Source organism: Nelumbo lutea, chromosome 5, assembly GCF_056320005.1.
Source record: "Nelumbo lutea isolate HS-2025 chromosome 5, American lotus-T2T, whole genome shotgun sequence".
NCBI classification, from domain to species: domain Eukaryota; kingdom Viridiplantae; phylum Streptophyta; class Magnoliopsida; order Proteales; family Nelumbonaceae; genus Nelumbo; species Nelumbo lutea.
In genome coordinates, this window is record NC_142688.1 from 16,935,738 (window position 1) to 16,961,850 (window position 26,113).

At 43.4% G+C, this 26,113-nt stretch overlaps 1 long non-coding RNA gene and 1 pseudogene across 2 annotated transcripts; one reads left to right on the forward strand and one right to left on the reverse strand.

Annotated features, from left to right (window-relative positions):
* Positions 1-11,679: 11,679 nt before the first annotated feature.
* Positions 11,680-12,805, forward strand: LOC148850638 (uncharacterized). The gene is made up of 2 exons (XR_016099127.1): positions 11,680-11,960; positions 12,057-12,805. It is a non-coding gene; the product is annotated as an uncharacterized LOC148850638 (long non-coding RNA).
* Positions 12,806-13,701: 896 nt separating this feature from the next.
* On the reverse strand, positions 13,702-15,838 carry LOC148850639 (mitochondrial uncoupling protein 5 pseudogene; annotated as a pseudogene). The gene has a single exon (XR_016099126.1). The product of XR_016099126.1 is annotated as a mitochondrial uncoupling protein 5 pseudogene (transcript).
* Positions 15,839-26,113: the final 10,275 nt, after the last annotated feature.

The window sequence follows — 26,113 nt, forward strand, 5'->3', positions numbered from 1 at the left end:
CTTTTTTTTCTTCAAAAAACCCAACACTCATGGCCTCCTCCAGCAACACCGGACGTGGCACGGAGACAAATGCCACCGGGGAGCAACTTCAGGTCCCCGTAGTGTGCGTTGGACAGTTCACCATCCCCCTTTCGGCGGATGGGTTCCCCATCCTGAACACGCCACAAGCAATGGCACCCGTAAACCCTCCTGCCACAAACGTCCCCTTTCCTCTCCCCATTGAGACAACCTTCACTGAACCAACTGCCGTCCCCCTGGCAGCTAGCCAAGACCGATTGGAGGACCTGATGCAGTGCATGCGGGCAATGCAAGCCCAAATGCAACAGTTCCAGCAACACCAGCTTCACCAGCACCAAGTGCTGCACAACATCTCCCAGTATCACTATCAACAGCAGTTCCCCCAACTGCCACTGAACCAACCACTACTTCCACCTCGCCACCCCGCTCTGAGGCCGATCAAGGCCTCTCCGTAGGATGGGCGCCCTCGCCAGGCGAAGGCCTCTCGGCCCTAGAACCACCCCAACAGCCAGGCCTCGTCCCCAGGCCGAAGAGAGAAAAATGTCATCCCCGCCTCGCAACCCGCGGGTGGGTCGGGAACCTCGCCCGCGAGGTCGGCACCCCGACGCTCCAAGCCCGAGCTCCCGCTCACCGAAAATCGATTCAGCGCCCTGGCGGCGGACTACCAACATTCCGGGCCCATCGAGCTCGGTAACACGGAGGCCAGCAGCGCCAGCACAAGGCCCACTCAACGGCGAAGGCGCCGGCGAAGTCGTCAAACCGCCACCCGCGCCTTGTTGGAATTCAGAGGCAAAGCCACGAGCTCGGACGAGGTAGGGGCTACCCCGGCTCTCTCCGTTCCTTCCCCTCTCGCATCGAAACTCCTGGCGGTCCCCTTACCCAGAGACTTCAAGCTCCCACCTCTGGACAAGTACGACGGATCCTTCGACCCCAGCGACCACATTGACGCCTTCCAGTCGCAAATGCACCTCACCAGGGCTAGCGAATCGTGCATGTGCGTGGCCTTTGCCACCACCCTCAGGGGGGTAGCCCGCACTTGGTACAGGAACCTGGCACCCGGGTCGATAAAGTGCTGGGCCCAGTTTGTGCAAATCTTCACCACACACTTCGTCACCAGCCGACGGTGCCCCAGAACAGAGGAAAGCATCTTCAGAGTGGTCCAAAGAGAAGGAGAATCCATTCGGGGCTACATCAAGCGGTTCAACGAGGCATGCTTGCAAATACCGCGGTTGGACCCCGCAGTGCAGCTCGCGGCGGCCAAAAGAGGGGTGACGCACAAAGAGTTCAAATGGCATATGGTGGCCAACCAGCCCGCGACCGTGGCCGAATTCCTCAAACTCGCGGATAAGTTCATGAAGATAGAGGAAGAGATCAACCAACAAACCGAAGGCGGGAACGAGAAAAGAAAGAGAGAAGGCGAGCTCTCCAACCCGGTGAGTAGAAAAAACCCGACCCGGGAGCCGAAGCCGAACCAGTCCTTCCAGGCCCCCCTAGCAGTTCGGACGGACTACATGCCATTGAACACGAGGCGGACAGAGATCTTAATGACGATCAAAGACGCTCCGTACGTTAAGTGGCCACCTCGCCTGAAGGGAAATCCGAACGATAGAAACAAGAATTTGTATTGTAGTTTCCATAGAGACCATGGTCATAGCACCGAGCAGTGTAATAACCTCCGGGACAAGATAGAGGGACTCATCCGTCGCGGATACTTGAGAAACTTTGTACAACACAACAATAACAATAAAGCAGGTCGGCAAGGAGAGCACGAAAAGGATGCACCCGAGTCTAGCAACAGACCTGCCGAACCGTTGCAGAAGCAGCCTCCGGAAGAGAGGCCAGTTCGGGGAACCATCCATGTAATAGTGGGAGGATCGGTGGTAGCGGGGTGTACCTCGGCAGCAGCCCAGACTTCAGTTCGCGAAGCGGCCTTCGAAGAAAGGAACCCCCCAAAGAGACCAAAGACCGAAGAACCAATCTTTTTCACGGAGGACGACGCGCGAGGAGTCCACTACCCCCATGATGACGCGCTTGTCATTAAGCTAAGGATCAGCTACTTCGAGGTCATGCACGTACTCGTAGATTCGGGCAGCTCAGCAGACATCCTCTTCAAATCGGCATTTGACCAGCTGCAGTTAAAGAGGAGCGAGCTGAAGCCCGCGAACACTCCCCTGGTAGGTTTCAGCAGAGAGGAAGTTAGGCCCCTCGGAAAAGTAACTGTCCCTGTGGAAGTCGGCACATGGCCTTGTGCGGTCAGACTCAACCATGATTTCCTGGTAGTCGCGACCCCCTCTCCATACAATGCCATAATAGGGCGGCCGATCACGCATGTCCTACGGGTGGCGATCTCCACCAGCTCGAGTCCCGCAAGTGCTACGTTGCCGCCCTAAAGGGAAAAACCAAGGCGGCAGACGACCTCGATCTGGAGTGGCCGGCGGAGCAAGGTGAGGAGCGAGCTTCGCCTACGGAGGAAACAGTCGCAATCCCGACTTCAGCTATGGACCCAACTCGCACACTAAGCATCGGAGCTTCCATCGAAGACCCCCTACGAGCCGAACTGGTGAGTTTTTTACTTCAAAATTTATATATTTTTGCCTGGTTCGCGGCCGACATGCCAGGCATTAGCCCCAGACTGATAACTCACAAACTTAATACTGACCCTGTAGTCAGACCCGTTAGACAGAAGAAACGCAACTTAGCCCCAGAACGCTGGAGAGCGGTCGACGAGGAGGTTGAGAAGCTCCTCGCAGCAAACTTCATAAGGGAAGTCCACTACCCGAGCTGGGTGGCCAACCTGGTGTTGGTAAAAAAGGCAAGCGGCAAGTGGCGCATTTGCGTCGACTATACCGACCTGAATCGAGCTTGCCTGAAAGATTGCTTCCCCCTCCCCAGAATTGACCGCCTAGAGGACGCGACCTCGGAAAATGAGTTGCTAAGCTTCTTGGACGCCTACTCGGGCTACAACCAAGTTAGGATGGACCCATCCGATGAAGAAAAAACCAACTTCATAACCGAGTTCGGCCTGTATTGCTACAAAGTCATGCCCTTCGAACTAAAAAACGCCGGGGCAACTTTCCAAAGACTTGTAAATAAGCTATTTCGGCCCCTGATTGGTACGAAGATAGAGTGCTATGTAGACGAAATGGTCGTCAAGACTCAGTTTTCACAAGAGTTAATACAAGACTTAGATTCTGTTTTCCAAATCCTGCGTCACTTTAGCATGAAGTTGAATCCCAACAAGTGTGTCTTCGGCGTCAACTCGGGCAAGTTCCTAGGCTACATTGTCAATCGGCGCGGTATTGAGGCCAACCCGGACAAAATAAAAGCCATTCTAGAAATGAAACCACCTCGGAAAGTAAAAGAGGTTCAGAGGCTAAACGGTCGCATAGACGCTCTAAGCCGCTTCTTATCTAAGTCAGCAGACCGCTGCCTACCCTTCTTCAAGGCAGTCAAAGGCAAAGGGTTCGAATGGACCCAGGACTGCCAGTTCGCGTTCGACGAACTAAAAGGTTACCTCGCTAGTATACCAACCTTAGCCCGGCCCGAGGTGGGTGAGGTCTTACAACTGTACCTCTCGGCGAGCGACGAGGCGGTCAGTTCGGTACTAATAAAGGAAACAGACCGGGTCCAACGACCCATATATTATGTTAGTAAAATTTTGCAAGGAGCAGAGACAAGGTACCCGGAGATAGAAAAACTAGCATACGCCCTAGTAATAGCAGCTCGGAAACTCCGCCCGTACTTCCAGGCTCACACCGTCACCGTCCTAACTGACAAACCTCTTAGACAAGTTTTACTCAAACCCGAAGTCTCCGGTCGACTGACGAAATGGGCCATCGAACTCAGCGAGTACGACCTCCAGTACAAACCAAGAACCACTATCAATGCCCAAGCTTTGGCAGATTTTATCGCCGAGTGCACTTTCAGCCACGAAGCCCCACAGGTCGAGCCCGAGGTCCCCATTTGCGGCGAACCCGGAGCTCCTGAGCCCATAGAGTTCGAACCCCGTGAAGTAGCACCCAGTGTGGCATCTCTCCTGATCAGGCGGAGAGCAAAATGGGATGAGGAGCCCTGGATCCTTCACGTGGATGGTTCCTCAAACCGGCAAGGTAGCGGAGCTGGAATAGTCTTGTGTGGCCCGAGCGGCACAAAAGTAGAGTACGCTTTACGCTTTGAGTTCGTGAAATCCAACAACGAGGCAGAGTACGAAGCACTAATCGCCGGACTGGACCTAGCGCGAAAGGTTAAGGCAAAACACTTGGTCATTTGCAGCGATTCTCAGCTCGTGGTAAACCAAGTTACCGGCGAATACGAAGCACGCGATCTCTCCATGATCGCATATTTGGCCAAAGTAAAAGAAGCCCTGCTCAACTTCTGGTCACACATCATCAGGCAAATCCCGAGGTCCGAAAACACTGAGGCCGACGCCCTGTCCCGGTTAGCCAGCACGAGCCACAACAATATGAGAACTGTGTACATAGAGGACTTACCTCAGCCTAGTATTCTCGGGGGGACAGAGGAGGTCGCTCCCATCTTAGAAGCGGAGCCGAGCTGGATCGATCCACTCGCGAGCTTCCTAATAGACAGAACCCTCCCTGCAGAATGCAGTGCGGCCAAGAGGGTGCAACGCCAGGCGGCCAAATATGTCATAATAGACGAACGGTTATACCGACGGTCGTACACGCTCCCCTATTTGTGGTGCCTGCGACCTACCGAAATCGAGTTTGTACTCCGCGACACTCATGAAGGCCTGTGCGGCGGACACTTAGGGGGCAGAGAACTCGCCCAAAAGGCACTTCGACAAGGATACTACTGGCCAACGATGAAGGTAGAAGCTGTCGAGCTCGTCAGAAAATGCGACAAGTGTCAGAAGCACGCTAACATCCACCATCAACCTGCCTCCGACCTCAAATACATCGCCAGCCCGTGGCCCTTTGCACAATGGGGCATCGACCTCCTTGGGCCATTCCCACCAGCAACAGGCGGAAGAAAATTCTTAGTTGTTGCGGTAGATTATTTTACGAAGTTGATAGAAGTCGAACCTCTGGCAACTGTCACGGCCCGAAACATACAGAACTTCTTTTGGAAGAACATAGTATGTCGGTTCGGGTTACCTCGGGTTCTAATCTCCGACAACGGCAAACAGTTCGAGGATATCAAGTTCCAAGAGTGGTGCCAGAACATGGGGATTCGGCAAAATTTCACATCAGTCGCACACCCACAGGCAAACGGCCAAACGGAAGTAATGAACAGAGCCATCCTGCGCGGACTGAAAGCACGTCTGGATCGAGCTAAGGGATTGTGGGCCGAAGAGCTACCAAGTGTCTTATGGGCTCACTGAACGACCGAAAAAGCAGCCACGGGAGAAACCCCCTTCAACCTCACCTACGGCACTGAAGCGGTGATCTCGGCGGAAATCGAAATACCAACGTTGCGATTAGAAACATACGACGATCGGACGAACGGAGACGAGTTACGCACCAACCTCGACCTACTGGACGAGGTAAGGGACATCGCGCACATCCGAACAGCGGCATACCAGCAGTAGGTAGCTCGCTACTACAATAGCAGAGTAAAGCGACGAAGCTTCCGAGTCGGCGACCTGGTCCTCCGGAAGATTATAGTGCCCGAACCCGGCATCGGCAAGCTTGGACCTAATTGGGAAGGGCCCTATAAAGTAAAAACAGCGCTCGGGGGCGCATACGAACTCGAAACCTTGGAAGGCAAATGAGTACCCCGAACGTGGAACATCGTGAACTTGAGGCGATACTACCTATAAACCACCTAGCGAAGTGGACGAAATCAAGCCATGTGCCACAAGGCAATCCGAGGAACTTCAACACATTATCAGCTCGGCAAAAATCAGTTCGCGGCATAAAAGGCCACGGAAATTTAAAAACCCGGCAAAGAAACAGCTCGGGGAAGATGAGCAAGGGGAAAAAGACTCCATTGCAAGAAACAGTACACTGGAAAAAAAAATTTACATGCCCGGAGCCACTTCTTCGCCATTGGAAGGCACTTCAACAACACCCGAAGGCCCTGCCTCTCCTTCAGAGTCCGGCTCGCCATCGGCAGCATTGGCCATCTCCTGAGTTATGCGCGAAGTGGTTATGGCACTTACATCGAGGTCGGGGTATGTATTCCGGATCATCCACCGGCTCAACTTGAACCCCCTCCTATAAGAGTCCACCATCAGATCATCAAAACGCGGGGAGGCAATGTAGTCTTCAACTGCCTTCTTCTTGGCGTCTTCAATGCCTTGGGAAAAAATCTGTGTTCTCTCCCTAATGTCCTCCTGAAGATACTCGACTTGATGCTGCAAATCCAATTTCAAGTCCGCCATATGCTTGACAACTACCCCCATGGCCTCGGCGTCACGCTGAGACCTCGCCTGTCTGGCCATCGCGACGCGTGCAGCCTTTTCAGCAGCATAAGCAGCCGCCTCAACAGCCCGGGTATTTGCCTTTGCAGCACGGAAGGCTTCTTCAGCAGCATGAGCAGCAGCCTCAGCAGCTCGCGCCTGTCGCGAGCTCCTCTCCACTTGGGCCGCCAAGGCATGAATCGAAGAATTCACCTACCAAAAGAAACAAGTGAGCAAAAAGACAACAGAAGCAACGGAATTAAATAAGGAAGACAGAATCTTACTTACCACCATGGCATGTGTTACGGCGCGGCAAGCGACCTGATTCAAGGGAAGATCGATCCACGCCGCGACCTCCTCGGGGAAAGTAGCGTCCCTACTCTTCTGAAGAGCGTAGTTCGGCGTCAACACGCTCCTAAACTCCCCTTGAGCTCCCGAGCCTGAGGGCCCAGCCCGCGTATGAGCAGACCCGGAGTGAGCAGGAGTACTTGAGTACGCAGGAGCGCCCGTATGAGTGGTTTCAGCGTAAGGCGCCCCGGCAGTCTCGTGCACCGGTGGAGTCACTTCGGGCTCCCTGGGCAAATCCTCTGTCGTATGGTCTGGGGCTTGGGGCTCCTCATCCAGGGGCAGCTCGTTACGAGTTCGCTTGGCGACCCGCTTCCTCCTCTTCATACCTTGGAACAAACGCCCACCGCGAGTTCTCTCCGCATCCATCACACCTACAGAAACGAGTTCGACATCAAAAAAAAAAAGCCGCATAGCCAGAAACCTACCCGAACTCAGGCCGGCTGCAAAAAGCTTAGCCTCCGTTAAGTAGTGGTGGCACTTTAAGCCTTGTCGTGCCCACTGCCGGAGACCCTTCACCGTCTCTTTATCAAGAGTTACGCCCAATTCGGGAGCGGCCTCACCCCACCCGGTCTGAAAGGGCCATCCTTATGCACTTCGCACGCCGAAGTAGTCCCGCTTCCACGCCGGGACCTTGTTAGCAAGATCGTGCAGAAGCTTAAAACCCTGGCGAGGAGTAAGGTAATACGCCCGTCTCCCCCCAGGAAGAGGACCCGCCTGTCTCTTGAGCATCAAGATAGAGGAGAATATCTCTAAGTCCAAGGGGAAGTTCTACTCGCAAAAAATGGATATTGTCCCCACCAGGTTCCGAATAGAGTTCGGATGAAGCTGGCCAATAGTGACACCGAAGTGGTTTATGACTTCGACGAGAAGGGGATGGAAAGGAAGTCGCAACCCTGCAGCGAGCTGCTCTCGAAAAATCACGATCTCATCGGGACCGTGTTCCCAAGGAAAGCTACCCGAAGGAATGAAATATGTGTAACCCCCAGGAAGATTGTAGGACAGAAGTATGGATTGAAGCCCCTCAGGTGTCATGGTCGAAGGACCAAACCTGTCTAGCATCCGACCTCGGCGGGAGGTAGACGCCAAACTACCCGAAGCGACTCGGCCCACTGGTTCATAGTCTTCAAGCTCCACCTCAGGATCACTGAGGTAGTCTGGGGACACGGCTCGGTTGGTGGAACCTACGTCGGCCCTACTCGAAGAATCGTCTGAGCTATCAAAGCTAGACATTGGGGAAAAGATAGATTCAAGAAAGTACTCACCGGAAAGTTTGAATAACAAGTCAAAGAACCGTGAAGACTGTATAACCAGCCTTGACGCGAGCTGGAAAAGACTTGGACGCGAGTTGAAAGGTTGGACGCAAACTCAGTAGACAAACCGTAGAAGTGACAAACCAACCGGGGTCCCCCACTATTTATAGCTACAGTAACCAAGAATTGACCGTGCAGACTGAAGACGATCCGACGGCCCACGTTCTTATCGACCACACAACCCTTAAAGTCGAGACGTGATTGGCGCACGTCTTTCCGAAAAAAGCAAAACGTCAGCACGTCTTTTTGAAACCGACGTCGCTTCGACACGCGTCTTTTCGAAACTGACGCGCCGCACGTCTCCCTGACAGTCGACCGCGCACGTACAGCAGTGGCGTGCCTTTTTGAAATGACCCGCTATCACGTCCCAGCGGCGCGAGTTGGTTTGAAATTTAAAACGCACGGTCACAACCACCAGCGTTCTTGAGTAAGCACGTTTCCAGCCTTCTCGAAAACCGAAAAAACCCTAGCAAAAGCGTCTCATACAGTGAAGGTTTGAAGGACGAGACAAATCTACAACTACCTCGTGAAAACTCCTCGCACCATGGCAAGACCCTCGGCGCAAGGAGTGGGGGGCAATTGATGAAGGAAGATTTGGCCCGACCTCTTTATTATGAGACACGTGGCAGAAACGACAGCTCGGCAAAAGGGGCCAAGCCTAGGCGGGAACAAGGGAACACACTTCGCCGAACTAACCCCCCTTGTAACAGCTCGGGACATACTTCGCCGAACTAACCCACCTTGTAACAGCTCGGGATAGACTTTGCCGAACTGCCACTTTGTAACAGCTCGGGATAGACTTCGCCGAACTACCTTGTAACAGCTCGGGATAGACTTCACCGAACTGCCACCTTGTAACAGCTCGGGATAGACTTCGTCGAACTACCTTGTAACAGCTCGGGATACACTTCACCGAACTGACCCACCTTGTAACAGCTCGGGATACACTTCGCCGAACTGACCCATCTTGTAACAGTTCGGGATACCTCCGAGCTCAAGACCGCCTCGCTCAGCACTTCGCATCATCTTCTGGGCACCAAAGCCAAACAAGTCGTACCATGCCTGACACCAGGGAAGTCCGTGCCCGAGGGCGCCACGCCTGACTGACTTGGGATCTGACGTTTGGCAGCAGCACTATAAACGGCCACCTACCACCGCCACTGATGCCGCCATCTCCAGTTAGACGGTTAGGCAGTGACGGTTCTGTCTCTGCAGAAGGGACGACGGTCGAGTTGACAAGCACAAGGGTAATCATACCCAATCTGACAAGGGCCTCGGGACGAGTACACGAAGTGACTATAAGAGCCCCCTGCCCCCCGACAACGGAGGTATGCAAACTTTGCGCTATCTGGTATTACCTTGCTTTTGAAGGATTCTAACTTGAGCTTCGGAGCCTCTACATCGGGTTTCCCCCGGAGCTTTCTCATCTCTCCCGTTTCAGGTTCCCTGCTACCCCGTTCAGAAGCAAGGTAGCTAACAGCTAAGACCAGCTGGATCGCGCTCCATCAAGTACAATAGTGTTTGTGAAGACATGAAGCTTCACAACTAGAAGCCATATCTTTTCCAAGTGTGAGATGCAGGCTGCAGGGAGTGAATAAGTTAAGCATACGACTCAATTAAAATGAAGAGGAATACGTTATCATCTCAGCATTCTTCCAAGTAAGCAGCCAAATGCTATCAATTCAAATAAAATGATTGAATGGGTTATTAGTTTACACTTTTTTGATAGGTGACAATCCATATAAAATTCCAATTCTTACTCTGAATTATTAGATGCAACCATCACTTGCACAAACGTGAAACTTGTACAATAGGGATAGTTCTTGTCACCACAGCAACAAAGATCTGCAATATGTGCCCCCTTTTGGCTCAATACTCTAGTATTTTCTAGAACTTGAAAATGAATCCCCATCCCATATGTGCAACAAGCACAAAGAAAGCAGTCACAAATGTGTAGCAGAGAAGAATCCCATTAAAAAAAAACAGTAGATCTGTTGAATCTGACAACAGAGAAGACATTAATGAGAATGCAGAAAATCACTATAAGCAAAGTCAAGAAACCGAGGCATTAGTAAACAAACTAAAAGTATCCAATCTAGCTATTTAACTTGAAGAATGTTGGAAATTCACAAATATGTCATTGGCATTTGCATTTCTGTTGGAAAAAATAAGAGGGGAGGTCTTTGCATGTTTCTCCCAAAATTGAAATCAGATAGTTGTTATGTTAGCCAAAACCCAATCCTTGTTAATGGTTAGGGTATGATACCGGAAAATAAAAAACCAATCAACCGGTATCATAATAGTGGTAACTTGTAAACCAGTCACGTACCTGTGGTCTTCATCAGATTCTATCACTCCACCAAGGTTTTGAACTTTTGATAGGTCAAAGACTCAAAGCTGATCCCGTGGGTATCAAATTATCAATACCTTCGGCATTATAGGATTTATAGATTTACGTTTACCAAAAATGAAAAATGTTGATAGGAATAAAGAAGAAACGCAGTAAATTAAGGGAAGTGGAAGTTACGCCTACCGACTGAGCTAAGACGGCCTCATGTACGTGAATGCATCAATTAAGGGAATAGTAAGCGCAGTAAATTCATCCTACACGACTCTTGTAACCAGTTGATATCAAGTTATCAACCATCTGGAAGTGGAAGTTACGCCTGGAGACAGAAGAGTGGTTTGATCAATTCAATGGGATTGGCCAATGCCCATCGCCCCATCCATCCTTGATCCTAACTCAAGGCTGAAGCGACGTAAGCACCGGCGTAATACGATAGCCAGGTGTCAAGACTCAAGACCAGTAGTACTGTAGTTCGGTTAATCAGAGAAGTCAATCCTTGAATCGGCTTCCTTGTTCCATTTTGTAAAGTAAACTAATAAGGAAGTCTATATAATATAGCCTTCTTTCACATTCATGATATTGATCCAACTCAACCAGACCATACCAACAACATATTTATATCTGTTGTTGGGAAATTAAGAGAAATTCGTCGGTGATTAACTGACTAGTGCTGCAGTCCAAAAGCCAAATGCTCCTCCTTGGTCCTTAAAACCAACATTGCGCATGGCCCAGCACCATATTCCTCCTGATTGACCTTTATAATCCTGCCGACCTTGCCTTTTGACTATCAAAAGGTTGCAGAAGACCTGTTCAGATGCATATGAACTTGTAGCTAATCAGAATTTAAATGATCAAACTGTAGAGGGGCTTCAGTATTCAGTAGGTAGGTCCTCCTACCTCTCCTCACCAAGCACAACAAAATGATCAAACTGAAGAGGGGCTTCAGGCTTCTGTTTCAGACTCGTTGCTTGCAAGTTGGTTGCAGCAACCCATTTATTATTATTTTTATTTTCGGTGGAAATGGACAAGGCAGTAGGGAGTAGGGTCCCCCTTTTCATCCCAATCAAAACCCATAATTGCAACCTGCAATTCTGCAAATGGCTCTCCCAATTCAATCAAAGTCGATAACGACCATTATAGAAATTATTGTTTAGCCATTAATGTCGAGTTAGCGTATTGAAGCAATTTAACCAGTAGTAGCTGCTGTTTAACAGCCTTGCAGATGTTTGATTCCATTCATTTACGTTTATTGAAAAAACGCTGTCATCTAAGCGTCATATCAGTCAGCATTTAGCGCAATAAACGTTTATTGGCTTCAAAACTACAAACTACTGTTTGGTGAAAGGAGCCGTTGGGGGAAGCAAGAATTTCTCGCTTCTCCCAACGGCTAGCCGTTTCACGAAACGCACATCTAATGTGGCGATGATGTGTCATCTGACGTGGCGTTATGAGTTTCTGAGCTGGTGCAATGTGGATCTACCTTTCCACAATAAACATTCTTTTGAATCCCGTGGACGCCACCCGCAGACGGTGGAGTTCTTTCTTGGAACACAGTGATGCCGACCAGTGGACGCCTGTAATTTCGCCCAGAACACCCATTAATCCCCCGCCTTGCCCCCGGCAAGGGGTTTTTTTTTCTAACAAATCGTAATATCTCTCCTTGTTTTTGCAGCTCTGTAACCATCGGCAAGGTGCTTCGTCCGCAGATCTTCAACAGCAAGGTGATTGTTCTTCGTCCGCTGTTCTTCGTTGGCAAGGTGCACTTTAACTTCCAATTTCTAAGTTCTTCGTCCACCGTTCTTCATCGGCAAGGTTCTGGTCTGATTTTAGTTCGGTGTTTTGCCTGATTTTAGGCTGCTCTGCAGCACTTAAAACTTCTCCTGATTTGATTGCTCCAGTGGCTCAAGAAATTAAAAGATGATAAATATCTCAAAAAGCAAGACAAAACTTGTTAGCAACTTAGTTGGAACTGGAACTTGGCTGAGAGGTAAGACACCTCTACCAAAAATTAGAACAGAACCATACTTATCCAACACTGCAGATCCTGCTAGTACCTTACAAATTGTCGTTTATCATCTTTACGTTTCTTCCTTCCATAAGGGTTGGATTCACTGAACCCACTTCATAGAATACGAATTGTATGCTAATATATATATGATTTGTATGCATCCTTAGCAGACTGGTGCAGGTAATGGTTGTTTGTTACTAGATTCTCCTGCATCAATTTCCAGATCAACTGCAACCCCTCCACTTTATTGCTAACTACCAAAGAATTACCAAACATATAAAAGCAGGAGAAAAGAATAAGATTTTCATGAAGAGAAGAAAAGAATAAGAAACAGGGAAGGTTTGTTACTAGATTCTCCTCCACTTTAACTGATTGTAATGAATTAAGAAAAAAAAAAAAAAAGAAGAAAAGAATAAGATCATACGAAGATCTGCCCATCAAATTCATCGCCCCATCCCTAAAATAAAGCAAGAAACAGGGAAGGTAGTTTTCTTGTTTATGAAAAATGCTAGAGCTTAAGATAAGTCAGAATTTGCAACTCCTCTGGTATCAGGAAGAGCAAGCCATGACCTTCTGAACCTTCCGAGTGAAATTTGACCGATTTACATGAAGAGAAGAACACCACCACTTTCTTTGACAGGTGTCTCTTCAAGAAAGAATATAGAACAATAAATCTCTTGGCACGACGGCACGACGGCACGACACAATAGCCTTCATGCAGTCCATCATTTGTGGCTTCACAGATTGTGAATGTTCTCCTCCCCCGTAATAATGGTGCTATTTTGATATTTCTTCTTTTAAAATTTTAAAATTGATAATCAAAGTAAATGTAATTTGGACCATTGGATCTGAAAATCAGTCATTAAATAAAAGCATATATAATTTGGACCATTAAATTTACTAATAAATCAGTCAATAAATAAAAGCATATATAATTTGGACCATTAGATTTACTAATAAATCTTATACAACAAAGTGAAAATGTCACACGGAAACACTCGTATGCCTGTTTTTTGAAACATGACACCAAATAATAAAATATGAAAAAATGTTTATCATACTGAGTTATAAAAGGATGTTTCTTGAAACACCTAAAATAGGCTCAACCAAACAATAAACTTAAACGTTTACCAGATAAACATTTATCTAATGAACGCCCGTCCAATAAACTTAAACGCACCCAAACACATACTTCGTCGCCCAGGATTTGGAATCAAAGCCCCCGCACTCACTGTCAATCTTCTGTTTGTTTGTATTTTTGCGCCAACGAATCGAACCCCATACTTTCAGGTGGCAACCACACGCTATATACATCAAAAATTCTTAAATCATACTGTTAATTTCATTTTGTTCCTCTGAAAATGGAAATAATTCATAAAATTCCATTATCAATACTATATTCTAATTTCTAGCTGTTCAATGCCTCGTTTTCCCCGTTCGTCAGGAATCAGGGAATCCAACACTAGAAACAAAAAAAAATCAATATTCAATAATACTTATAAAATATTCATTATTATTTTGGTGGGTTCTTCGTCATCATCAATCGGTTCATCATCCGTCGTCCATTCCCCCTCCGAATTAGAAATCTTTCAGAACCTTTCGGACCTGTTCGAGGGTCACGAACAGCACTATGGTGAATGGTCCCTGCCTCGAAATCGTGGGAATGAACCCCTTGTACAGCGCCATCGGCCCCTCCGCGCGCACAGTCTTCATCGCACAATCCAGTGCGCCGGAGTAAGGTGGCGCTGCGCCGGGCTCCACCTTCATGTTCATCACCCTGGTCTTGATAACATCCACCGGATTCGACGCCACCGAAGCCACGAAACCCGCCGCGAAACTCGCGGTCACGTGTGTCCCAAGTCCATCCTTCATCAGACCGTGATCCAGGATCGTCTCCTTGATCTGATCATAGGATGCAAGTTGTGACGCTGTCACGATCATCGCGCGGTTCACCGTCAGAGAAGAGCCACGCCACAGGCTAGTGATTCCTTCCTGTTTCGCCATCCTTGTGATGGCATCGACCACGCTCTTGTAGTTGCGTCGTAGGGCTGGGGGAAGACGGCCGTCGGCCTGCATGCGAACCATGGCAACGTCGGCTGGGTTTCCGACGGCAGCACCGATTCCGCCGGCGATCAGGCCAGCTGCTATCTTGCGAACGAGAGGCATGTTGCCCGAATTGGGGTCAGACCATTTTTGTTTCATGATATCGTAAAGGCCCATGCGGGTGGTAGAGTAGAGCGTTTGGCGCAGGACGGTTGCTGACACACCGGAGAAGAGAGCCGCCACGCCTTCAGTTTGGACGATCTTGATCCCAACAGAAATGGGACCGACGCGCGGTGCAGGAGGTGGTGGTGGTGGCGCGTGGATGGCAGTTTGGGCAGCAGCAGCAGCCGCGGAGGGGTTGTTGAAAGCGAAAGCGGGGCGGAGAGTCTGAATGGCTGGATTTGGGACGTGGGTTTCACCCTGGAGCTGCATCCGGACCTTGATGAGGTCAAGCGGGTGGGTGGAACAGCCGGCAACGATCGAGGCAATGCCTCCTTCGACGAAACCTTTAAGACCCATCTCGATTTCTGTTAGCCGAAAGATCAGATCTTGATAGGAGAGACGGATTGGGTATGGAAGAAAAGAAAGGGATTTTCTAAAAGCACTGAACTTGCAGGGGTTCTTGAAAAGAATATAAAAAAAAAAAAAGAAAAGAAAAGAAAAGAAAGGATGAAAAAGAAGGGAGAAGAAAATGGGGTAGGGAGGAAACTGAAAAGGGCTAATGAGAGGAGAGATAATAAGACCAGTTGGAATTAGGGCTCATCTCACTGGAGACCAGGAGATGAGAATGGAGGCCGAAGGCTATTGAAGAGGAATGAGGAACGGCGGGTCTCTGAGACATATGCTGTGAGGAGAAACAATGGAGGATACAGGGTTTGGGGAGTGGGAGGGAGGGAGAAATCAATATTTATAAGGGGAGATACAGAGAGAGGAAAGGAAAAGCGGAGGAGTGGTTCCTCCTAGCTGCTAAAATACGCGGTTTTTGAGTCCCATCGTCTCTTTCTTGCTTTGTCTCTTTTTACCTACGATGGAGATCAAATGTGGGTGTGGGCGTAGGTGTGTTAAATGTTAAATGGAATGGAGGCAGGAGCCAGCCGGTTGGAATGGACCGGCGCTGAGCGAGTGTGACCTCTTCCTCGTTTTAGTGCTTGACTTTGACGCTAAATCGTTATGGACTTCTGGTTAGGATTTCAGAGGTGGATGAACGGTAAAAACCCCTAATTAAACCCTCCACCCCCACCATCTAATATTTGTATTTTCTTTTTTGTGACGTTGAGTATCTCAGTTGCAGATACATTTCAAAAAATACCCTCAGTTTTTTTTTTCTTTCTTTTTTGTCGCTGGATGAGGATCGGAATCTATTTTGGAATATGACATGGCTCTACGGCTCTACCTCCATTACATAATCCATTGAAAATGAAAATAACGGAGTGGAGGTAAGAGGTAACTGGGGTAAGGGAATTTGCTTTGACTAACGCGGCAGCCGAAGCAAACAAAGTGGATCACCGTCTGATATCAATCGGACGACGTGGGACAAGCATGGAGTATTGACTGCATCAAGCCTGGGCCAATGGCCATCAACCGCGGCGAAACATGATGTTTCAGCAGTCAACGAAGAACATGACCCAGCAGCAGCCACCGAAGTTTTTGGAAGGTTTTTTTTTTCTTCAAGGTTTGTGGAAGTTGGGATGAAACGAAATAGGGATGGCAAATTGGCAACCCGCCCCCGTTTCCGCCCCGAATTTAGCGGATCGGGGGAAATACCTTTGCCCCGAACCGGAGACACAGCGGAATGGGTTTTGAATATAATTCCCGAAGTTGGTAGATTGAACATTTCTAAAATATCTTTAAAATTTCTCTAAATTTTTAAAATGTTTAATTTTGATCTTAGCTTATTTGAAATCGTAAAGTTTATAATTGGTTTTAAATTAAATTCAATTTTTATGCACCTAACTTTTTAACACCCATAAGAAGGAATTCACAACAAATAAAAGATATGGTTTTAAAACATATCAATTAAAATATGTTTAACCAAATTATAAATCTAAACTTCATCAACTTCTGAAGGTTGCCATCTGCTTCAAACTCAATCCCTAATTACCCTTTCGGTTTGGATCTAACCATGATTCAAGGGAAATTTTATTATACTGTAAAGACATGAAAGAGATTTTACCAATCAAAGCATCCCATGAATTTTGATGAATTTTATTGTAATTTTTTCTATATTATGTCTTTCTGATATCAAAATCGAACCCTAAAAAGGAATTATGTATCATGCATTTCAAAGTGGTGATACTTTTTTATTTTTTTTGATAATAGAGATTGAAATTTTTTTATTAAAATAACATTAAGAGGGTATAAATCTTCAAAACAAAGGAACTCAAATGGGCCAAACCAAGTAGAGTAGTGGTTTGCCATCAAAAGATTAAAACCGAGGGAAAGGGCTGCACGAGCTAAATGGTGAGTTACCCTATTTGTCTTCCTACCACAGTGGAGGGCTTTAAATTGGGTAAAATGCCTTGAGAGACTACAAATATCTGACCATACATTTTTTAGGGGGTTAAAGTCAAATTGTTTATTGGAGTTGACATCTAAAATAGCTTCTAGAGAATCATGTTCCACCAAAATTCTATCTAGCCTTTCTTTTAGACCTTTCCAATAGCCCAACCGAATGGCTCTTACTTCAGCATCAACAATTGATTGACAACGAACCCGATCTCCTCAAGCACCAATGACTTTCCCCTTTTGATTTCTTATGACACGGGCGATTCCCGCCCACCCAAAGGATGCGTCAAAGCTAGCATCACAATTCACCTTCATCCATTGGTTTGGAGGGAGGTGCCATCTAGTGTTTGCATTGGTTTTTGGCTCCAAATGTTCTGTAAGTTGAAAGAGTTCCTTCCACATATTAGTGTTCTTCCTTATTATTGATAGTAGGTCCTGGCTTTTTCCCTTAAACATGAGATCATTCCTGGCCTTCCAAATCTGCCAACACAGGATTGTTTGCAGAGATGCCCAAGTATCTGTGTCTTCATCAAGGTAGGTGGTCTTTCGAAACCAAGACATGATCCAAATACCTATGCTCCTAGATTCCACACTCTCAGAAATAAAGCCTAATGGGGATTGGAACCAAACTGCCTTCGCAAATGAACAACTTATAAGGAGGTATTTCACATCCTCCTCCTACCCACACCTTGGGCATATCCCATCCTTAATTCACCTCTGTTTCAACTCCTTACCAATGCCAATGACCTGCTAGCACACCTGCCAAATGAAATTTTTAATTTTAGGAGGAACTTTTTGTTGCCAAACTTTCTTCCATAGAGATGGAGGTGATTGCGTTACGATATGGCTATTGGCTGCCCTTCTTGTTTCTTCATTTAACTTACAGGCAATTTGGTAATCAGATTTCACCGAGTACTGACCATCCTTTGAGTAAGCTCAAATGAGTTTATCTTCCTCCTCTTCCATACTCAGCGGTATAGCCAAGATACATGCAACCTTTGATGCAGAGAACGAACTGATCAACATTGTCTGATTCCAACGGTGTGAGTTGGATAAAATCAAATCCTTTACTTTCGAGACCTCATATCTCTAGGGTTTGGGGGAATGGATTTTAAAATCCTTAGAGGAAGGCAGCTAAGGGTCTTCCCAAATAAGTATGTCGGCCCCATAACCGATTCGCCAATAGAGACCGTTTTTAAGAAGTTCTATACCATAAGTGATACTTTGCCAAAGCCAGGAGGAACGAGTTGGGCAATTTGAAGTTAGTAGTGGCGGTCTAGCTGAATACAGAGATATAAGAAGTTTTCCCCACAAGGAATCTTGACTATTTAGTAGCCTCCACGCCATTTTCCCAAGGAGGGCCCAATTGAAAAGCTTTAGGTTTCGAAAACCCATACCTCCTTTAGATTTGACTAGGCAAAGCTTATTCCAATTTAGCCTGTGTAATCTCCTCTCATTTGTTTTTTTGACCCCAGAAGAAACTTGAGAATTTCCGGTTGATGTCATTACAGACAGTCACTGGTATTCTAAAGTGGCTCATGTAATAGATAGCGAAGCCGTGGCAACAGTTTCGATAAGAATTTCCCTACCGGCTTGGGTAAGAAGTTTTTGTTTCCACCCACTTATCCATTGAGAATATTTACAATCCATTTCTCTGAAAACTTTCTTTTTGTTATGACTAATGAAAATAGGCAGCTCCAAATATTAGGAATTCAGATTCTATTCTTTTATTCGTAACATCTTGCAAATCATCTTGCGAAACTTCTTTGAAGTGTTCTAGCTGAAGAAAATTTCTGACTTATTGTAATTTATTAATTGTCTTGAAGCATTGCAAAATTATTGAAAGATAAATCGATCATATCCACATTTTAGAAAAGCACTAAAAATGTCAGCATAAAATAAATGAGAGAGTGGCGGGGTACCTCTTTTGATGCAAAGTGGCTCAATATGCCATTCTCATACCGCTCTTTGCAGAGTGGCGATAATGGATGCAAAATGTTGCAAGTGCCAAACTTTGAACCGGAACATGTCTATTAAGGGTATTGTTTATCAAATATAGTCAAATGTCTTAAACCCCAATATACTACGAGTCAAACCAAATTTAGATGTTGTCACCTCACCTGAATTAGGATCAGATCCATGTGTCACTTTGTATAGGATGTTCGATATTGTTAAGTGTTAATTACATTCTATTACGGCAAGAGTACAAATACAAATGCCTACTGTGCAAATACACACAACGTAATATAAAATACAAGCTTTTGCACTCTTACATATTTATATTTATACTCCTTCCAAACCGAGCCTTGGAAAAAATTTGAGTTGCTTGAGCCAAGCCTCAGGTAAGATTTTGGACCGGCCTGGCACGGTACGACACAACGGCTAATAGGTCGTACTAGGCTCGATACGGAGGTTCGTTCCATGCTAGGCTGGGGGTTCGAGGCCTATAGGCCGGCATGGCATAGCATGAGTTGCATGATAGAACGTGCCATGCTGCCCATGGCCTGCGTGTCAGTACTACCCAGTTGGCGGCATGACACGAAGCACGGCCCACCACGAGCCGACACAGCACAGCCCGCCAAGCCCATATCTGGCCGTGCTCGGCCCGCCCAGAAATATAGCCGTTAGGCCCCCCCTCCCATAGGGGCCCGATGGCTAGTTTCAGCTTTTGGGGGGGTTTATGGAAATACCCCCCCCCCCCGAAACAACTATAAATAGCCATATTATGAGGGTATTTATGTATTTTGCTTATGGGGGTTGAAAAAATGACATAAATGCCCTCCAACAGCTATATAACAACTAGTTTAGGGGGGCATTTTGGGTAAAGTTATAAGTAATTTTACAATGACCAAAATACCCTTCCCAACAACTAAATAACAGACTATTTTTTTGGTATTTTGGGCAATTGTATTATGTTCAATTCCTATAAATATCCCTATCCTCCACCATTCTCATCACACCAATTCAACAATTCTCTTAAGTCTCTCTCTCTCTCTCTCTCTCTCTCTCTCTCTCTCTCTCTCTCTCATACTCATACATTCTCAATTATCTGCAATCTGAGAAATTCTGATTAGCTGATTGTCTGATTCTGCATTCTCCAATTCTCAAGTCTCAATTTTATTGAAGTTTCGACTTTCAACAAGAAGAATGCTTGCTCAACCAAGTCAAGTATCTCAATTCGGGAGGCTTGGACGTTGAAAGGCTTCAACCATTGAAATCAATTTGGGATTTTGAACTAGTAATCCGGGTAAGTCAAACTAGATTAAATTTTATCTTTTTATAATTAAAAAAATATCCGACCCTTCTCAAAACCGATTCCCCAACATGTTCACCATGGATGACATTCAATCGCATCACAACAGTATTAGTGTTAACATTGATGCTGATGTGTTTGATGCCAATGGAAGTGGAACTTTCACCCCTGGTAATAGTGATACTAGGGGAAAAATAAGGGCTTCTAAGCTGATTAGCCCGGTTTAAAAAGTTTACAAAGTAGAGGATATTGAGGGGAAGGAGAAAGGGTCTTTTGCCAAAAATGTAGCAGACTTTAGTTATTGTAGCAAGGGTGGTACAGGTCATTTGAACAAACATATGCTCACACATAAGCGAGAGGAAGATAAAGGGAGAGAAACAACCCAAACACAAATTGGGAGGGGGACTAGTTTTGGTACTTTTAGATATTCACAAGAAAAAATGAGACAAGAACTTGTTATGTATATTTTACATGCAGAACAACCATTTGTGTTATTCGAAGATCCAAAGCTAGAAAAATGGTTGCGTAGTTCTATAAACCCACAATATAAAAAAGTTTAAAGGAATACTATAAGAACTGATGTTTTAAAATTTCTTTATTCATATAAACAAAATTTAATTTCTTTGTTAGCAAATCTTAATTCTAAAGTTGCAATTACTTCGGATGTTTGGACATCCGAATTTAATATTAGTTATATTTGTATAACCAATAATTTCATTGATGAAAATTGGCTTTGAATAAAAGAATTTTAAGTTTTACTAGGCTTGAATGGCCACATAGTGGCCCAACTATTGCTGCAAGTATTTTAAATACTTTGCATGCTTATTGGATAGAAAATAAATTGTTTTCTATTAGTTTTGATAATGCTAGCAATAATGATTTTGCAATAAATATTTTAAAATCTCAATTAAAACTATTCTTAAATGGTAAATTATTTCATATTCGATGTGCATGTAACATCTTAGATTTATGTATTCAAGATGCCTTGAATATTATTTCAAATCATATTTCAAAAATTAGAAATTGTATTATATATATATAAAAAGTTCAGGGGCAAGAAAACAAGAATTTAAATATTTATGCCAGAATTGTGGTTTAAAATATAAACATTTTATATTAGATATAAAGCATAGGTGAAATTCTACCTATGCTATGTTAGAAAGTTGTATATCTCATAAAAAAATTCTTTCTGATTTTTATAATTAAAAAAAAAAACAATTGATATGATATTTGAGGAAGACTAGGAAATAACAATCTGTATAAGAGATTTTTTAAAATATTTTTATGATGCAACAAATGAATTATCTGGAATTTATTATCCAACTAGTTGTAATTTATTGTATCAATTAATGATAATTAGTGATTGTTTTGCCAAATATAGAAATAATCCATAATTTTAATGTATGGTTGAAATTATGGAAAATAAATTTAAAAAATATTGGGAGAACATTTATCTTTTTTATTGTTTAGCTACAATATTAGACCCTAGGATTAGGAAAGATGGTTAGATATTTTACTTGAAACATATTATGAAAATATGAATATTGATATAGGAAATAAAAAAGAAGAAACTAATAATTTATTATTTAAAATGTACGGTTTGTATGAATTTGAGGTTGTAGGATATATTTTCACAACTTGTTCATCTTCTTCTTCTTCTCTTTCTAACTTTGAGCCCAGTGGTAGAAGAGAAAAACTTTTTTATTTAAGTTATTTGCAATCAAATTTTTCTAATTTAGGTGAAGTATAAAATAATTTTGATATTTTAGTCTAGTGGAGTAAACACTCGAAAAATTATCAGGTTCTTGCTGCCATGGCACGTGATCTACTAACCCTCCGGTGTCTACAATTCCATCGGAGTCTTGTTTTAGTACAGGTACCAAGGTGCTGAATGACAAAAGAATCTACATGAATGATGAAAGCATAGAGATATGCATCTGCTTCAAGGATTGGCTAGATGTAGAAGATAGATTACAAGACAAGGGAGGGCATGATACAACACCAGACATTTCACTCGAAGCAGGATTATGAAAGTCATGAATGATGATTCATGAATTTGACTAGTTGTAGAATTTTTCATTTTTTCAAATTCTTGTAAATTTTTTAAATTTTATTTAATTTATTTGATATATATTTTTAATTTTTTAATAATATAATTTTGTATTTTCAATTTATAACAATATTGTATTTTTTATATTTTATTAATTTATTCCATTTTTATATTTCATTCATCCAAGTATGCAACAATCCAATCATTGTATTTGTAATTCACTAATTTATACCATTCAAATTTAAATGAAATAAAATTCCTATTTTTCTTCTAGTTTGTTATTCCATCATTCTTATTTCAATTTGGTTAAGTAATTTTTTTTTTCATTTATGTATTAAATAACTTAAATTTCTTATTTCTTAATTTTTTAAATAGTTCCTAATTCCCAAAGTTCATAGGAAAGTTAAATATTTTAGTTTTACAATTTTACTTAGAAAAGAAATCAAAGTTTTCAAAAAATAAAAAATAAAATAAAACAATGCAGCCTGGTTCGGCCTAGGCCCAAGGCCCACCCTATGGCTCAGCCCAGCACGGTCCAAGCCCATGGCACAACCTGCAGCCTGGCCCAGGTGCCGGTACGGCATGTGCCCGCTTTGGCTGGGCCATGGGCCATGCCAAGCTTACCCCAAAATTTCTACCGGGGAGGATGACACGAGCTGTGCTGTTCCGGCCCGGCATGGCCCACTTTACACTTCTAGCCTCAGGTGAGGTTGCTTTTGTCGACGTTTCGATTGGGGAAAGAATTGTGAATTAGATCAATTCGTTCATTCCAAACAGATAGCCTGAAGCAAACTACATGTTTTAAAATTTAAACTATATCTGAAGCAAATGTTTGATAATAACTAAAGTGGCTGAGTGAATTGATAACATATGACTTATTACTTTATCTTTTAGGCTCAGTTTGGAAGGAGTATAAATACAAATATGTAGTGTAAAGTCTTGTATTTTATACTATTTTGTATGTATTTATATTGTATATATTTATATTTACACTCTTTCCAAACTCAGACTTAGTGATTTATTCAAGAGATTGTAACTTGTAAATTCCTTGGGCATCATTTGTTCAAAATGTAATTTCATTTTCACTGATGCAAAACTATAGAAAAGTAAATGATTTCAGTGCAGATTCTAGTTCATCTTTTTCTTTCAGATTTTGCCTTGTTTTGTTTGTTTGCATTGTAAATGAAGTAGAATCAAACCTGAAGCCATAAGTAAAATTCAAAGCAAAAATAGACCAGAATTGCATTTTCCAGATTTACATTTTCATGAATTTGTACTAGTGCAAATGAAATTATAGGACAAGAAAATGAAACTTTAGGCTGTGTTTGGTTGCAATGCAAATTTATTTGCATTAGTACAAATGCATGGGAGTGCAAATTTGAAAAATGCAAATTCTTGTTAAATTTTATTTTGGATTTTACTTTATTCTGCTTCATTATTTAATTTACTTCATTTGTACCTTAATCAAACAAAATAAGCTAACATTTGAAACAAAAATACTCAGAATTTACACTCAAATCATTTGCACTGCTATGGTTTTGCATCAGTGCAAACTTATTTGCATTACAGCCAAACACAGCCAAGCTCAGTTTGGGAAGAATGCAAATACAAATATATTCAGTACAAAACCTTACATATATTTCTAAACCTTGTATTTGCACTGTTGGCATTCTTATCACCTTAGGCTCAGTTTTGGAAAGAGTGTAAAACTTTATATTTTGTATTATTTTGTTTGTATTCATACTGTGCATATTCTTTCTAAACTTAACCTTAAGATTCAGTTTGAGAAAATTTCAAGTAGAAATAGTGCAAAACCTTGTATCAGTATTTTTGAACCTCAATTGTTGAATTATTTAATTATTTTATTCACTGAAAGATCATTCAATCCAGCAATTTTAACCGTTATCAAACAGGCCCCAACATCTTAACAGTATATAGAGATGAACTCACGGAGGTGGGATTTGGGGGAGGGACTTACTTTACTAGAATCTTCACAAACATTTAAGGGATGTGATTCCCAATGTCTTTTCAAACCATGGCAGAATCTTTAATGAGTCCAAGAAGTTGGGCCGGTATTCTTGGCCTATTTGACTCGTTAAGCTGGACTCTTTCAACCAGTGGGCCACGCTGCTTTGAAGCAATTGGGATAGGGATCTTTTTCAACATGTGGTTAGGTAAGCTTGTTTATTTCAAAGAGGACGAGAGGACCTAAACCATTTGGATTAGCCTAACAAGTAACAATTATGTGATATGTCTATCACGGTTTATAAAAGTTACATTTTTTGCCAAAAATCCTGGATTCGGTTAGTGATGTTGAATTGTTGATCCGGGTAATAGTTTTTAATTGTTTTTTATTTTTAAATCACAATAAACCGTTCGTTCGAATCAGACGGTCAAATTATTCGACGTGAAAATAGTTTTTTGTCTGATTCGGTTTTAAAAACCTTAGGTTTACACATTTATTTTATGGACAATTTGGAAATCGGGTTGTCTAACTTGAAAAATCTTGAACTTGGGTCTCTGTTGGAGTTTAGGGTCGTCAAGCCAACCCAACCCAAGTTGCACCCTTATTCCCGAAGGTCTGTACCTTCAAAAGCCCTATTTGAAATATTTTAAGCTTTCATTCAGTTGCTTCAAGGCCCGTTCGAGTGGGCTTCAGCTTTGAGTGAGGTGCGTTTACTAAACTATTTTGAAGAAACTACTAAAACCAGCCTCACCAGAAAGTAATTTCTCGGCTGAATGAAAGCGTATTTACTGTGTATAGGCTTTCTGGACATTTTACCAAACAAAGCTTCAAGGCTTTTTGTGTGAGGCCCACCTTACGAGGCCAAAAGCCACAGCACTTGAACTCCTTTGATTGAATAAGCTACTAAAGAAGCTTTAACCGAGAGCCATATAAACAAAGGTCAGTATAGGTTCCCTTGAACCTTTTAGAGCCATGAAGTGGATGAACAATTGTTGGATTTTTTCTCAACCACACGTTGTTTATTGGCCTTCCAGGGTATGCCCCAGCTTGCAAAGCCAAAAGCAGAAAACTGAAAACCTTTCCACACAGGCAGCGTAATGCGCAAAGAATCTGTTCATCGACTTTTACACTGGGCAAAAGAAGAGAGAAAAAAAAAAAGACCTTTTCTGAAGGGAGAATGATGGTAATATGCGCATTTAAAGCAGGTATTACACTCTTCTTGATTAAGTGTCCATTTGGGAGGCAGGGCTCTTCATCAAGCCAACAATGGTAATATGCCATTATCATGAGTTTCTTTGAAAAGTTGGATCATTGACCCACCATTTAAATAAGAAAATAGTTTTGCCTTTAGATTAGTTTTAAGTAATATATTTCATCTACATTATATGAATAATTTCTACTTATCATACTTAATTTTTGTTTGACATAATTAATATATAATTTTTTATATATTCTTTTGATTACTTGTACTTTTATTTTTTATTGATTTACTACTTAACTATCACATCATTGATTAATCGATTTGATCAAAATCACTAACCCACTACCCAAAGAGAAAAATAGTTTGATTTCTATGTTGACATTAAATTTTGTATTAAATTTCCATCATTGATAAAATCATTCCCTATGTATAATACTTATTTTTGTTCAATATAATGAATGTATAATATTATATTTGTACCCAATATTTTATTTTTATTAAATATATAACATTTAGATATGTGCCCAAATGTTTCTTTATTTTTTATTTTTGTGATTCTTTGTATTTTTTTTAATTGTATTATTTGTCTGTGACATCATTTCATTTCTAGTTTGATTTTAAATTTGGCATTCCATTTTCAACATTAATAAGAATACTTCTTACATTTAATACTTATTTTTGTATATTATAATGAATATACAAT